The sequence below is a fragment of the Diceros bicornis genome, chromosome 5 (genome assembly GCF_020826845.1).
Source record: "Diceros bicornis minor isolate mBicDic1 chromosome 5, mDicBic1.mat.cur, whole genome shotgun sequence".
In the NCBI taxonomy this organism is placed as follows: domain Eukaryota; kingdom Metazoa; phylum Chordata; class Mammalia; order Perissodactyla; family Rhinocerotidae; genus Diceros; species Diceros bicornis.
The window spans coordinates 51,502,823-51,517,386 of NC_080744.1; the positions used below are offsets into that span (position 1 = coordinate 51,502,823).

General features: G+C 35.0%; 1 protein-coding gene across 2 annotated transcripts in view; it reads right to left on the minus strand.

Moving 5' to 3' along the window:
• RFX7 (regulatory factor X7) overlaps positions 1–14,564 on the minus strand; it is a 128,718-nt gene that overhangs the window by 13,521 nt on the left and 100,633 nt on the right. The window lies entirely within an intron of this gene.

The following is a 14,564-nucleotide window of genomic DNA, read 5'->3' on the forward strand; positions in this document are numbered from 1 at the left end:
CACTCTCATTTTACCAATAAGGGAAAAAATGAAGGCACAGAGAGAGGTCCGGAAGGTCCAGTGTTCTCTCCTCAACCCCCTCATCCCTATTATTGCTAGGAGTAAAGTACTCTGTAAGGCAGTAACTTCAAGTGGGACCAGGGAAACAAGCCAAATCTTAACAACTACTGGAATCAGGTGTTCTATTTTTCTCTAGAGCTGCCAGTTGTAGGTAAAAGGCCAATCCTTCCTCTACCAGAAACAGCAGCCAAAGGCTACATCTTGTTCTGGCTGCCAAGGCCTTCCTCATAACTTTTGGCCTTTGGGAGAACCACTAGCTGAGAAATAGCAAAGAGGAAGTCAGAGGAATTCCAAAGTAATTCAATCAAATCTCCCCACCTCATCCCCCATTTCTGCATCAACCAGAGCAGCTTCTTGATGAAGAAGTGATGCGGCAGAGAGCTAAAGTAAGAGATTTAGGATGAAGAAAGAAAAGAAAACAACAGAATGGCATGGTGGGCAGGGTATAATGGTAACCAGGACTTGAGTTCTTGTACTCTGCTGAATATCCCGGCAACATTCCCAAAGAGACCTGAACTCAAGAAGTCGAACTGGGAGAGACTCAAGAGGAGGCAGGGATCCCTGTGAACCTTAATAGAGAGAACAGGGGTAAGTTTGGAGATAATGGTCTTTTTCTTGATTGTGGTCCTCCCTACCCCACACCAAATCCCACATACCTCTGGTGGGGCGTGGGGGAAGAGAGGAGTTGCCCAGCAAACACATTCCCAACAATGCTGGAGAGTAGGTTAAAGGCAAAGGAGCTAACATGTGTATTGAGAATTCCCTCTAGAGGAAGTATTAGATTAGATACATCATATTTAAATTGAGACTAAATGTGATACTCTGAGTGGTTCAGGGCTCAAGGTTTAAGGTACAAAGTGAAGGGGTGACTTTCTGGGTGCTGACAATTTAAATGAATTGCATCAAATCATAACCATTTCAGTAACAGGTTAAATCAGTCATCTTTACAGTTTAAACCAGCACAGAAAAAAAATGTGAATGAAGCTCTTTTGCACCTCAGGAACTTGACACACGTTTCTTCTACATGGAACGTTACTTTTCTTATCCTTCAAGTCCTAGCTTGAATGTTACGATTTTGAAAGGGTCTCTTCTGAATACCCTGTCTAAAGCAGTGCCCTCCTGCCACACCCTCACCATATTCCCTATCAGTGTACTCTGTTTCTTTTCTTCTCATGACTCACAGTTATGTAACAGCCAATTTACGTGCTATCTCCTCCAACAGACTGTAAGTTCAACCAGGGCAGTGACCATATCTAACTGGTTCACCAATGTATTCTCAGCACCAGGAACAAGATTTAAGAGTTACGTTAAGCTCACCTGTCACATTAAGCCTTAATATGACATTAAGTATGTCATATTTCAAATGACAAAAAACGTTAAAGAAACACATAAAAAGACAAAAAAAAAAAAAAGTAAAAAAGAAAACACTGCCCACTGGCTCCTATGACAGCACTGGCAGATGGGCCTAAAAAAACTGAAACCAAATAAGAAAAGCAGGGCAATGAGTTTAACGAGAGATATAATATCCATTCTATTCTCCCTCTGTGATTTAGGTTTTGGGGTTTTTTCAGTATATTAGTATACCAAAATTTTTTACTCTGGCAGAAGGGGTATGTCAAAGATTGGCCAAGTTAAGTATCAAGATGATCAATGCAAAATTTGCTTGTGAAATAGAACTACTTGGAGTGTGATTTCAGAATGTGACTATCTGATGTCATCTGGTTTTTAATTGTTACTTATTCTACTATAAAAAAGGAATTCACCTTTTGGAACAATTAATTTTTTTTTTTTTACAATGCCCTTATCTTTAAAATACTCTTCAGTGGATAAATATAAATAGTACCTTGTACACATATAAACAGCTAAATTATTCCTCCTCAAACAGTAGGCAATGTTAAGAATAAAACTGCTTATGATTCAAAATTCTATACTTTGACATCTTACATGTCAAAGAGAAAACAAAGAGAGCCTCAATTTAAAAGCAACAATAACAGTAACAGAACGGGTCCTTAATTCTGTGAACTCTTAGAACTAGAAATGAGTTTAGAAGTTTTATAGTTCAACTTCCTGCCAAATGTGGAAATGGCCATACTCTTAAATGATGGGTTACCTCAATGTGAACACTTCCCCTGATGGCGAGGGCTCTATATTGTGAGGTGGTCCATCCAATTTCCAGCAGTTTTCATTTTCAAAGAAAAAGAATTTCATTATTAGAGTCCTTTCCCCATTGGGAAGATCTAAATATTTAATGATTCTGTTTTAATCTAATTAAGTAAATATTTATAGGCTATCTATTCATAATTTTGAAACCAGTGCTATACAACAAGCCACAGGTCAGTCCCGGTCATGTGGAGATCTTGATTAGTTTACATCTCATTTTCCTGCTTCACAACTTTAAGTGCAGGTTGATCAAGCAAGATGTGGTGGCAATTAACACCTAACTCAGCATCAGATTATATTTATGCAAGACACAAAAAGGGGAAGAAATAGACAATGTTCTGTTCACAGGATAACTAACATTCTAATGTCATTCTTAAAATGAGATCTTTTTTTTTTTGTCTCACTCTTTTTTTAAAAGTATGCTTTTAAGACTTTGAAATTAAGCCTAACGTTCAATATGACCATCAACACATTGTTCAAAATCCTTGGTAGCAAGTCAATCTTGAATGTTTATTCATACCATTTACAAATTAACTATATAAGTTAAAGGTAAACATTGTTTAAAGGTACAAAAATATAAACAAAAAAATCATAAAACTAGTGGCAAAATATAGTTATAGGATACCCAACCATACCCGTACATTTTTTTAGTGCTTTGTATGCGTTACATCATTTAATCCTCCCAACACCTTGAGGCAGGTATTTATATTATACACATTTTATAGATGAGGAACTTGCACAGAGAGGTGAATCTAGAAATGATTTGGTCATCCAACCTAACCCACTCATCTTGCAGATGAGAAACTTTTATTGCTAATTAGTGACTGTAAGCCAACTGAATGCTTGGAAGGCAACCAAAATTATATTACTAAAAAATTTTCTAATATTTATAAAGAGACGAATTTATTAAGAATTATTCATTTTCTATTAAAAGCCCTTTTCTTACCAAGACTCACACTATTATTTTGGAGAGTCTTAACATTCAAGTATCACAGATGACAATAAAAAATATGGGAACTCAGGGAGGTCTCAAAGACACGGTAGAATTACATTCCCTTAAAAGTATTAATCACACAATATATTTGCTAGATAATCTGGAAGACAAACAAGGTAAAAGTAATATGGTCAAATTAGTTAATCTGCTTGAGCTTTGAAAGTGAAACAGTTGTTGAAATCCTCCAATATTTTTAAGATCTAATTGCACATTAGATCCTGAGACTCTGGAGAGAAAATTCTTTGAAAGTGCCTGACTTTGATCATAACAGATTTGATTTTTCCTATCGTTCCATGTTTTGGGCAGAACAATGATACACAGCTGACTCTGAAGCACAGGGCTAAGTCTACTGGGCTCTAGCATTTGGCAGGAACACTCAGAGAACACTGCAGAAGTGACAGTGTAACGTATGTACATGATGGCTTGGTGTCCCAGAGGAAAAGCACTGCATTAGTCTGTGGGTTATTGTGTCTTCTAGCCTAGGCCCTAGAGAGAAATTTAGAGTTGTTAGCAGTAAGTACTATTAAGCCCAGCTTAGACTAAGGTCAAATATCACCTTTGAAATTCAGGTGATAAATTTTTTGTAGGAAGTAACTACATAATAATATATCTGAAAGATTACTTTGCTTGAAGTCAACAAAATTAAAGAAGAGTTAAATTATCACGTATATATAAACAAATGATCATGTATGACCTTATTAACCAGGTCTTCCCTTTCCAGCTTGCCTTTCTTTTTTCATGGGATTATTAACTAAAGTGATTTTAATTAATAATTCCATGAAAAAGATTCAGTCATGGTGAATCATGATTAACATGTCAAGGATCTTATCCTGAAGTTCATAAACTACTAATAAAAGAACAAACTTTAGGGGTGGTCATCTGATAAATCCTCAACATTTTAAAAAGAAATCTGTGTCTTTATTTAAACATAGTAAAAAGTATATATTTCTGCTTTTATTATTTCTTAAGAAAGTCTTGATTTCTCACTATCGCCTAAGAAAAAGCCATTTAAAATGGCTATTCCTTTGGTCAGTTTGGATTGTATTATTCTTTAAAATAAAGACTATATACACAGACTATATATATATATATATCACACTCTGTAGTGCAAGCTTTATTGGTACACTTACTTTCATTTGTGGACTGTCTCAGTTCTTTGTTTTAAATTAACCTCACATAAAATGTTCAGATTATATGAATATATATAGTAACTGCCTATAGATTAAGAATGAATAACAACAATGAAGCAGTGGGTCTTCACCCAATGAATTCCTGATTAACCATCTCTTTTCTGAATTTCCACCCAAATCCAATTTTACTACACTAATGGTTCTTCAATAGTTTCAAACACTTCTGAAATCATGTTAGTATAAGGATAAATTCGGATAGGAACAAGGTTCTCTACATTAAAAAAAAACCCCAACAAACTCCATCATCATCTTGTGTAATCATATTTTATAGATGAGGAAACTAAGGAACAGAGGGGTAAAGATGATTTGCAAGGGTAGTTAACTAGTGAGTGGTTCTTTATATTATTGATGAGCCAAGCAGAGTTTTGTACAATGGGTATTCAGTACATATTTGCTGACTGGTGGCACTGCAACATTTTCAAAAGGCTCCTTCTGGGGGGCCAGCCCAGTGGCGTAGTGGTTAAGTTTGCATGCTCCACTTTGGCAGCCCAAGGTTTGCAGGTTTGGATCCCAGGCACGGACCTATGCACCTCTCATCAAGCCATGCTATGGTGGCAAGCCACACACCAAATAGAGGAAGATGGGCAGAGATGTTAATTCCGGGCCAATCTTTCTCAGCAAAAAGAGGAAGACTGGCAACAGACGTGAGCTTATGGCCAATTTTTACCACCAAAAAGAAAAAAAAAAAGAAAGAAAAGAAAAAAGTTTCCTTCTGAAGAACACTGATCAGTCCCCAATTTGATTTGATGCATAAAATCTCAAATCAATAAATAACATACAGGATGGCATTCTTCTAGAAACTATGTCAGCAGAAAATCACAAGTGAGATATATTTACCTGCCTTTAATAATTATATGGAAGAGGAGAGAAAAATGGACAAAGACCTAAATAGGTTCTTCACAAAAGAGGATATCCAATTGGCCAAGAGAACATATAAAAAGGCACTCAATTTTATTAGTTATCAAGGAAATGGAAATTAAAACTCAAATGGAAAATAACCTAATGTCCATACATAGCAGATTGGACAAAGAAATCATGGTATATATTTGTAAACAGAATACTAAACAGCAATTAGAATGAATGAACCAAAACTACACAAAATGCATGAATCTTTCAAACACATGTTGAGCAAAAAAGAACCTAGATACAAAATTATTTTATAATTTCATTCATATAATGTTCAAAAACAAGCAAAGCCAAGGTGTGGCGTTAGAATCCAGGATAGCAGTTCCTCTTGGCAGGGGTGGGGTGATGGTGGTGGGAAGGGTAGTGACTAGAAAAGGACACAAGGGGCCTTGTGGGATGATGGTGATGCTCAGTTTCTTGATCTGGATGCTAGTAATATAAGTGTACTCACTTTGTGAAAATTTACCAAGTTGTACACTTAAAATTTGTGCACTTTTCTGTGTGTATGTTACACCTCAAAAAAAGTTACATAAAGTACCGTAAATAAAATGCTATGACAGAGATACAAATGAGGTGCCATATGATCATAGACAAGGGAGTAATTTTAACTTAGATCATTAAGGGCACAATGGTATATGGAGAAAGTATATTTAAACTGGGCCTTAGAAAACAAGTAGATTTAATCATATGGGTGCTGTGGAGGGGGCTGAGGCAGATCTATTTCATCTGGAGGCAAGAGTGTGAACAAAAACTGAGAAGAGCAGGTTGTGTTTCTGAAATCTCAAGAAGTTCCAAATAGCTAAGGTATAGCATGAATGGTGGGAACAAGGAAGGAGGGAGAAGAAAGTTTTATACAAAATAAGGTTTATACCAGGTAAGGTCAAAATGTTGGACTGTGGAAGAGTCTGAATAATAACAATTGCTGCCACATATTGAGAGATCACTACGTACCAGGCATTGTGATAGACATTTTTCGTATTTAGTTTTAAACCTTAATAAAAATAGTGTGGTATTTTTACATTTTACAAAGGGACAGAAAACAAACTGACACTAAATGTTAAGGACTTGCCCAGGGCTACAAACTCCAGTACATATTAAATTAGGACTCAAACTTAGATACGGCTAGTTCCCAAGTCCAATCTTTCTCTACCGTATAATTCTGCCTTCCTCTGACAAATAAAAGGTTTTGTACTTCATTCTGGGAAGTACCAGATGGGAAATGGGAAATACCAAATACAATTTGGAAGGAGTCTTCTTCATAACTTTTAAAGAAATTCTTAAAGGAGTTTTAATCTTCTAGGCTGAACAGTTATTTCTTATGATTAAAATGGCTATTCCATTTGCTGTATCCTTTCAGTGAACTTCTCAATGAAGTGTGGCAGTTAGAACTGCACATAACATTTCTGGTCCTTCACTATTTATGGATTTCAATTTTACAGTTTTGGTGACATCAATGAAAACTGCATAGTAAGGACCAATGAAATTCATTTCTCCATAAAACAATGGAAAAACTGGCAAAGCTGGTCAATATCAACTTTTCAGAACCCTGGAAATTAACTCAAAGCTTGCAGCAAACTGGAGATCCTTTATCCAAGAAAAACAACTGATTTTCAGTAAGAACAGCTTCGTACCATTTTAACTTGCCCTAGTCTAATCTCCAATTCTCCATCAGTAGCATTGAAAAGTAACAGCCCACATTTCCAATTCAGCTTGGTGGTCACCAGAATAAACATAACACAACTGGAGCTCTCTCAAAGCCTCATCCCAAAGAACTGTTATTATTTGTCTTGTGTGGTATATTCTATGGAGGACCCCACCTGCAGGCTGTATCTGACCTGTCTTGAAGCTTGCCCACTTGCGAAAAGCTTTCTCTCTTGCAGGAGTGGAAGGGTGGGAAACGGAAGTTGTTAAAAAGAATTATAGGCAAGTCTCTTAATTTTGTGGCTGCCTGAGACAGTGGATAATGACCAACGATAGACTAATCAAAAAGCTTAAAAGGAAAAGCTGGGAAATAAGATGTCCACAGAAGCTTTGAAAAGCTCTGACATAGTCCTGGTTATTGACAAGGCCATGCACATGGCAAAGAGCTGTGTGCATTTCAAGACCTGAGAAGGCCTTAAGCTCTCACCTCTGGCTAAAGTTAAGGCCCTAGTGAAGGCTACGCAAGGGCTGTCAATTGCTTGACTGAGTGTTTATGATATATCCCAACACACACACAGCCCTTTGGCAAAGACTGGGAAATTTATTGATTCAAGGTGTTTAAGGAAATCTCTGTCCAAGCAATAGCTGACCACTGAGCTAACTGCGTGGAAACTTCAATGTTCATCACTAGCACACTGGTCCTACAAGAAATATCAAAGAGAATCATTCAGGCTTAAATGAAAAGAGTAACTCAAATTCACACGAAGAAATAAAGAGCACCACTAAAGGTAACATTACATAAATATAAAATATAGTCTAAATGTATTTTTTGCTTGTAACTCCTTTATTCTCCTATCTGATCTAAAAGACAACTATATAAAGTACCAAATATAAATCTGTGTCAATGGGTATACAATGCATAAAGATGAATGGGGGTTGGGAGAGAACAGAGATATATATATAGGAACAAAAGTTTTTGCATACTTTTGAAATTCAATTGGTATTAATCCAAAATAGTTTATTTTTATAAATTAAAGTGTTAACTGTAATCTCCAGGACAACCACAGAAGAAAATAATTAAAAAATATCTACATATTAAAAGAAAGAACAAGGGAATTGAAATGGTTTGCTAGAAAATATCTATTTAACAAAAAAGAAGTCAGTAATAGGGGAATTGAGAAACAAAAACAGGCATAAGACATACAGAAAAAAACAGCAAAATGGCAAATGTTAATTCTATCTTATCAGTAATTACATTAAATGTAAATGGATTAAACTCCCCAATTAAAAGGCAGGAATAGGCAGAATGGATTTAGAATAAAATATTATCAAACTATATGTCATCTATATACTACATATATATTTTAGATTCAAAGACACAAATAGGTTGAAAGTAAAAGTTGGGAAAAAGATATAGCATGCCAAAAGCAACAGGAAGAGAACTGGAGTGCCTATACTAACATCAGAGAAAAACACTTTAAGATAAAAATTGTTACTAGTGACAAAGACAGACATTATTTCATGAAAAAAGGGTCAATCCATCAAGAAGATATAATAACCTATATTGCACCTAACAACAGAGCTCCAAAATACATAAAATAAAAATGGACAGAATTGAAAGGAGAAATAGATAATTCAACAATAATAATTGGAGATTTCAATACTCCACTTTCAATAACGGATAGAACTAAGCATACGGTAAACAAGGAAACAGAAGACATAAACAACAATATAAACCAACTTGACCTAAAAGACACCTACAGAACACTCATACCTCATAGAACATACACTCATAGAACATATGATGGTAGATCATATACTGGGTTATAAAACAAGTCTCAATACATTTAAAAGGAATAAAATAATACAAAGTATTTTCTCCAACTATAATGGAATGGAATTAGAAATCAGTAACTGAAGGAAATGAGAAATTCAACAATATGTGGAAATTATAAATGGGACAAAGAAGAATTCACAAGAGAAATTAGAAAATACTTTGAGATGAATAAAAATGAAAGCACAACATACCAAAACTTATGTGCTTAAAGGGAAATTAATGGCTGCATATACCTATATTAAAAAGGAAGAGGGCCAGCCCTGTGGCCTGGTGGTTGAATTCTGCATGCTCCACTTTGGTGGCCCAGGTTCAGTTCCTGGGCATGGACCTACACGACTCATCAGTGGCCATGCTGTGGCCGTGACACACATACAAACTAGAGGAAGAATGGCACGGATGTTAGCTCAGGGTGAATCTTTCTCAAACAAAAAGAGGAAGATTGGCAATAGATGTTAGCTCAGGGTTAATCTTCCTCAGGAAAAAAAAAAGAAAAGAAAAAAAGGAAGAAAGTTCTCAAATGAATAACCTAATTTTCCATGTGAAGAAACTACAAAAGTAAGAGAAAACCAAACCCAAAACAGGCAGAAGAGAGGAAATAATAAGAATTAGAGTGGAAATAAATAAAACAGGAAATAGAAAAATAGAAAAAATTTAACAAACCCAAAAGTTGACTCTTTGAAAAGATCAACAAAACCAATAAACCTTTAGCTAAACTGATCAAGATAAAAAAAGAGAAGACTCAAATGACTAAAATCAGGAATGAAAGAGGGAATATTACTACCAACCTTTTAGAAATAAAAAGGACTATAAAAGAATACTATGAAAAGCTGTATACCAACAAATTGGATAACCTACATGAAATAGACAAATTCCTAGAAAGACACAAACCCCGAAATGGACTAAAACATTAAGATAATCTGACCTCTAAAAAGAGATTGATTTAATAATTTAAAAGTACCCACAAAGAAAAGCTCACGCCTAGATGGCTTCAATGGTGAATTCTATCAAACAGTTATAAACTCTTTCATAAACATAGAAGAGGGAATATTTCTAAACTCATTCTGTAAGGCCCACATTACCCTGATTCCAAAACCAGACAAAGATATCACAAGAAAGAAAAATACAGCTCACTATCCCTTATGAATATAGGTGTAAAAATCCTTACAAAGTACTAGCAAACTGAATCTATCAGCATATATCAAGGATTATACATCATGACCAAGTGTCATTTATTCCAGCAATACAAGATGGGTTCAATATACAAAAATTAATCAATAATGTAATATACCACAATAACTCCATAAGGAAAAAATCTGATATGATCATTTCAATAGATGCAGAAAAGGCATTTGACAAACTTCAACATCCAACAATCTGGTAACAGAATGCAAGTTCCTCAACCTGATTAAGGTAATCTATGGAAAACCCACAGCTAACATCACACTTAACAGTGAAACAATGAAAGCTTCTCCCTTCAAATCAGGCAAAAGACAAAGATGTCTGCTTTCACCTTCTCTATGCAACATGGTACAGGAGATTCCAACCAGGGCAATTAGGCAAGAAAACAAAATAAAAGCCAGATTAAAGAGGAGAGGTAAAAGTACTTCTATTTTCAGATGACAAGATACTATATATAGAAAATTCTAAGGAATGTACTAAAAACCTATCATTAGAGCAAAAACTAGTTCAGCAATGTTGCAGGATACAAGATCAATATATAAAAATCAGTCTTATTTTTATACACTAACAACAAAAGTAAAATTAAGAAAGTAATTCCACTTACAATATCAAAAAAAAAAAAAAAACCCAAACAAACCAGAAACCAAAAAAAACCTAGGAATAAACTTAAAAGAAGTACAAGATGTATACGTGAAGACTACAAAACATCCTTGAAAAAAATTAAAGATCTATGTAAATGGAAATATGTCCCATGTTCATGGATTGGAAGAAGTAATACTGTTAAGATGGCAATACCCCTGAATTGATCTACAGATTAAATGCAATCTTTATGAAAATTTCAACTGCTTTCCTTTCAGACATTGACAAGCTGATGCTAAAATGCATATGGAAATTCAAGGGACCCAGAAGAGTCAAACTAATCTTGAAAAAGAATGAATTTAGACGACTCACACTTCCCAATTTCAAAACTTACTACAAGGCTAACGTAAACAAGACAGTTTAATACTGGCATAAAGAAAGATGTATAGAGCAACGGAACAGAATTTAGAGTCCAGAAGTGAGCCCATACATCTATGGTCAATTAATTTTCCACAAGGGTGCCATGACCATTCAGTGGGGAAGAAATAAAGTCTCTTCAACAAATGATGCTGGGACAATTGGATATCCATACACAAAAGAATAAATCTGGGTACCTACCTCACACCATGCATAAAAATTAACTCAAAATGCAAAGATCTAAATGTATGAGCTAAAACTATAAAACTCTTAGAAGGAAACATAGTCTAAATCTGCATGACCTTTGATTAGGCAACAGTTTCTTAAATATGATACCCTAAAAGCACAAGCAACCAAAGAAAAAATAAATTAAATTTCATCAAAATTAAAAACTTTTGTTTATCAGAGGACACAATCCAAAAAATAAAGACAGCCCAGAGTGGGGGAAATATTTGCAAACTGTAATATAGCTAGTAAGGATCTAGTGTCCCGAATACATATAGAACATTTATAACTAAACAATAAAAAGACAAATAATTAAAAATGGGAAAAGAATTTGAACAAATATTTCTCCAAAGAAAATATACAAATGTCCAATAAGCACATGAAAGGATGCTCAGCATCACCACTCACTAGGGAAATGCAAATCAAAACCATGAGCTACTACTTCACATGTACTAGAATGGCTACAATAAAAAAGATGGACAAGTGGTGGTGACGATGTGGAGAAATGCCAACCCTCATACATTGTTGGTGGGAATGTAAAATGGTGCAGCCATTTTGGAAAACAGTTTGGTAATTCCTCAACAAGTTAAACATAGAATTACCATATGATCCAGCAATTCTACTCCTTGGAATATGCCCAAGAAAGCTGAAAACATGTGCCCATACAAAAACTTAGAGACAAATGTTCAGAGCAGCATTATTTATAATACCAAAAAGTGGAAACAACTCAAATGTTCATCAACTGAAAAGTGGATAAACAACATGTAGTATATTCATAAAACAGAATATTACTTGGCGATAAAAAGGAATGGAGTACTGATATATGATATTGTCTTAGATATTGTTTTAACCCTCTGACATGCAGTGAATTGAGATTTTTTTACTGCTGCATGAATCTGAATTATATGCTCTAAGACTGGGGAGTGGAAATTACGCATTTGCTGGGACGTGAGCTAGCCAATCCCATTTGCATCTCAGTAAGGCTTCAGTGTTCTTATGTCATTAAGACTTATGCAGTCTCTAAAAATGATAAAAATGTTTTTTCTATGTTAAAAGCAGCTCCAAATCAGATAATAGATGGATTACAGAATTCTTAATTTTCTTAGATGTGATAAAGGTATTATGGGTAAAAAAGTGACTGTCCTTATTCTTAGAAGTATCATATCCACAACTTACTTTCATAAGGTATGGGAAAAAAACTGTTAAATCTAGGTGAAGAATATATCTTATATTATTCTTTCAACATGTGTTAGGTTTGAAAATTTTTATAATAGGAAATTGGAGCAGAAACTGCCCTGAAGACAAAGTGATTCTTCAGGGTAGATGATGATGGCAATGAATAGAAAGTGAAGAGATCTAAGAGAAATGGTATTTCCAAAACTAGGAATTCATGAAGGTCTTGCAGTGTCTACTGGGCAAAGTCCAGGGTGCATTATCTGGCAGCATCATGGTTTTGTAAAAGGGTGAAATGTTTGTTTTCTAGTTTTGTTCTTTTTCTGATGGTGCCCATTATGGTTGATCTTTTTCGCCATGGAACAACATTGGGCTGCTCTTCCCAGGTCATAATTTATAAAGCTCTTCCTGAGCCATTTATAAATGGTAGCTGGAAACCCTTTATCCTGTAATATGCTTATTTTCTTAAATACACTTATATTTGCCCACGATGAAGTTTCCTGATTAAAAATGCTTATGTGGATTTTTCTGCCAACCTAAGTGGCTTAGGACTGTTCCTAGAGTTAATTCACTGTTGGCGTTCTTGACTTGATAGAGCTCAGTGTAATCTGCTTCTCCTCTTACATGGCCCACTGAGGATTACTCTGCTGTTTGCACTTCTCCTTTAAAGGTGTATTTGTTTATCCTCATTTTTACCTCACTATCCTTTAGCAAAGTGATCCAGTAAAAAATAAAAACAAAAACATCCAGGCACACTACCTTGTTACAGGCTTTTGAAAAGCTGAAGTATCCTGTACTCTTCAATCTAAACATAATAACACAACCGAAACATAAAGGCAAAACTAACAGAGTAAAATTATAATGCTTAAATAGCTCCTATGTAATTTCTTAGAGTAATTTTATTTTAACTGCAAAAACACACTAGGGATATAGCATATAGTAGGGCAGGGAAGAGAAACTCCAAGTCAGGATAGCCCAAGTTAGAGCTGTCCAGTTGAATGAGTTGGACCTTATAGGTATCTTTCTTCCTCTTATCCACAAGTATAATTACAGAGCTTAATTAAACACAGTAAAAACAATAGAGGGCATATTCTTCAAACTGTTATAATTTACTATCAGCATTCCTTCTCACCACATTTTCTGAAGTTAGGCAGCAATAAATAAAAATTTATAGACACTTTAACACATTAATTAAATTTTGAATAATTTTGTATATTTTTTCAAACTACTTCATTTCCAACCATCAAAACAGATATTTGATAAAAGAGGCCATCTAACATGCAATGAAATAAATATGAAGGGTCTTGATTATTAGCATTTTGTTACAATCACATGGCTAATTTAGTTAAATGGCTTTATAAAAAAGGATCTAGTGTATTAGTACATTAAGTACTTCTTTGCTGCTAGTCTATCAGTCACACAACTAATAAATAACAAAGAAAAACTAAGGACATTTAAGGTTTTAAAGAGACTTAAAATATCAATGATATTGCCATTATTGATATATATATTTATATCTTCTATGCTAAAAAAAAAAATGTCTCCAAGAGGCTAGGCTAGAGGTACTAGAGAATACAGAATATCTGTTTGAAAGATCAAAAAATTTCAGAGATGCAGTAAGAGATCCAATGAAATGGTAATTAGCTACAACATTCTATAAAGCAGGGTTTCTCAACAGCAACACTACTGACATTTTGGGCTGGATAATTCTTTGCTGTGTAGGGCTGGCCTGTGCTTTGGAGGATGTTATGTAGCACACCTAGCCTCCACTCTGTAATAGGTGCCTGTAATACACTCCAGTTGTGACAATCAAAAATGTCTCCAGACATTGCCAAATGTTCCTTGGGGGGCAAAACCACCTTCAGTTGAGAACCAGTACTCTAAGGCAGTAGACATCAAACTTGGCCTCACAGCAGAAAAACTAGGTGAGCTTTTAAAATTCCCAATGCCTAGCTGCATGCTACACGAATTAAATTAGAATATCTGGGCGGAGAGGGATGGGAATCACACTTGGTCTAAAAGCTCCCTGGGTAATTCCAATTTTTAGCCAAGGTTGAGACCAACTACTGTAAACCGACAAGTTTATTTATACAATTTCTCTCTCCTTTCCAGGATATCTATGAACCCTCAGAAAGAGAGGACACGTACATTTTAGGTATACCTTGGTCATCTCTAATCTGCCTACTAGATGAAGCAGTACACT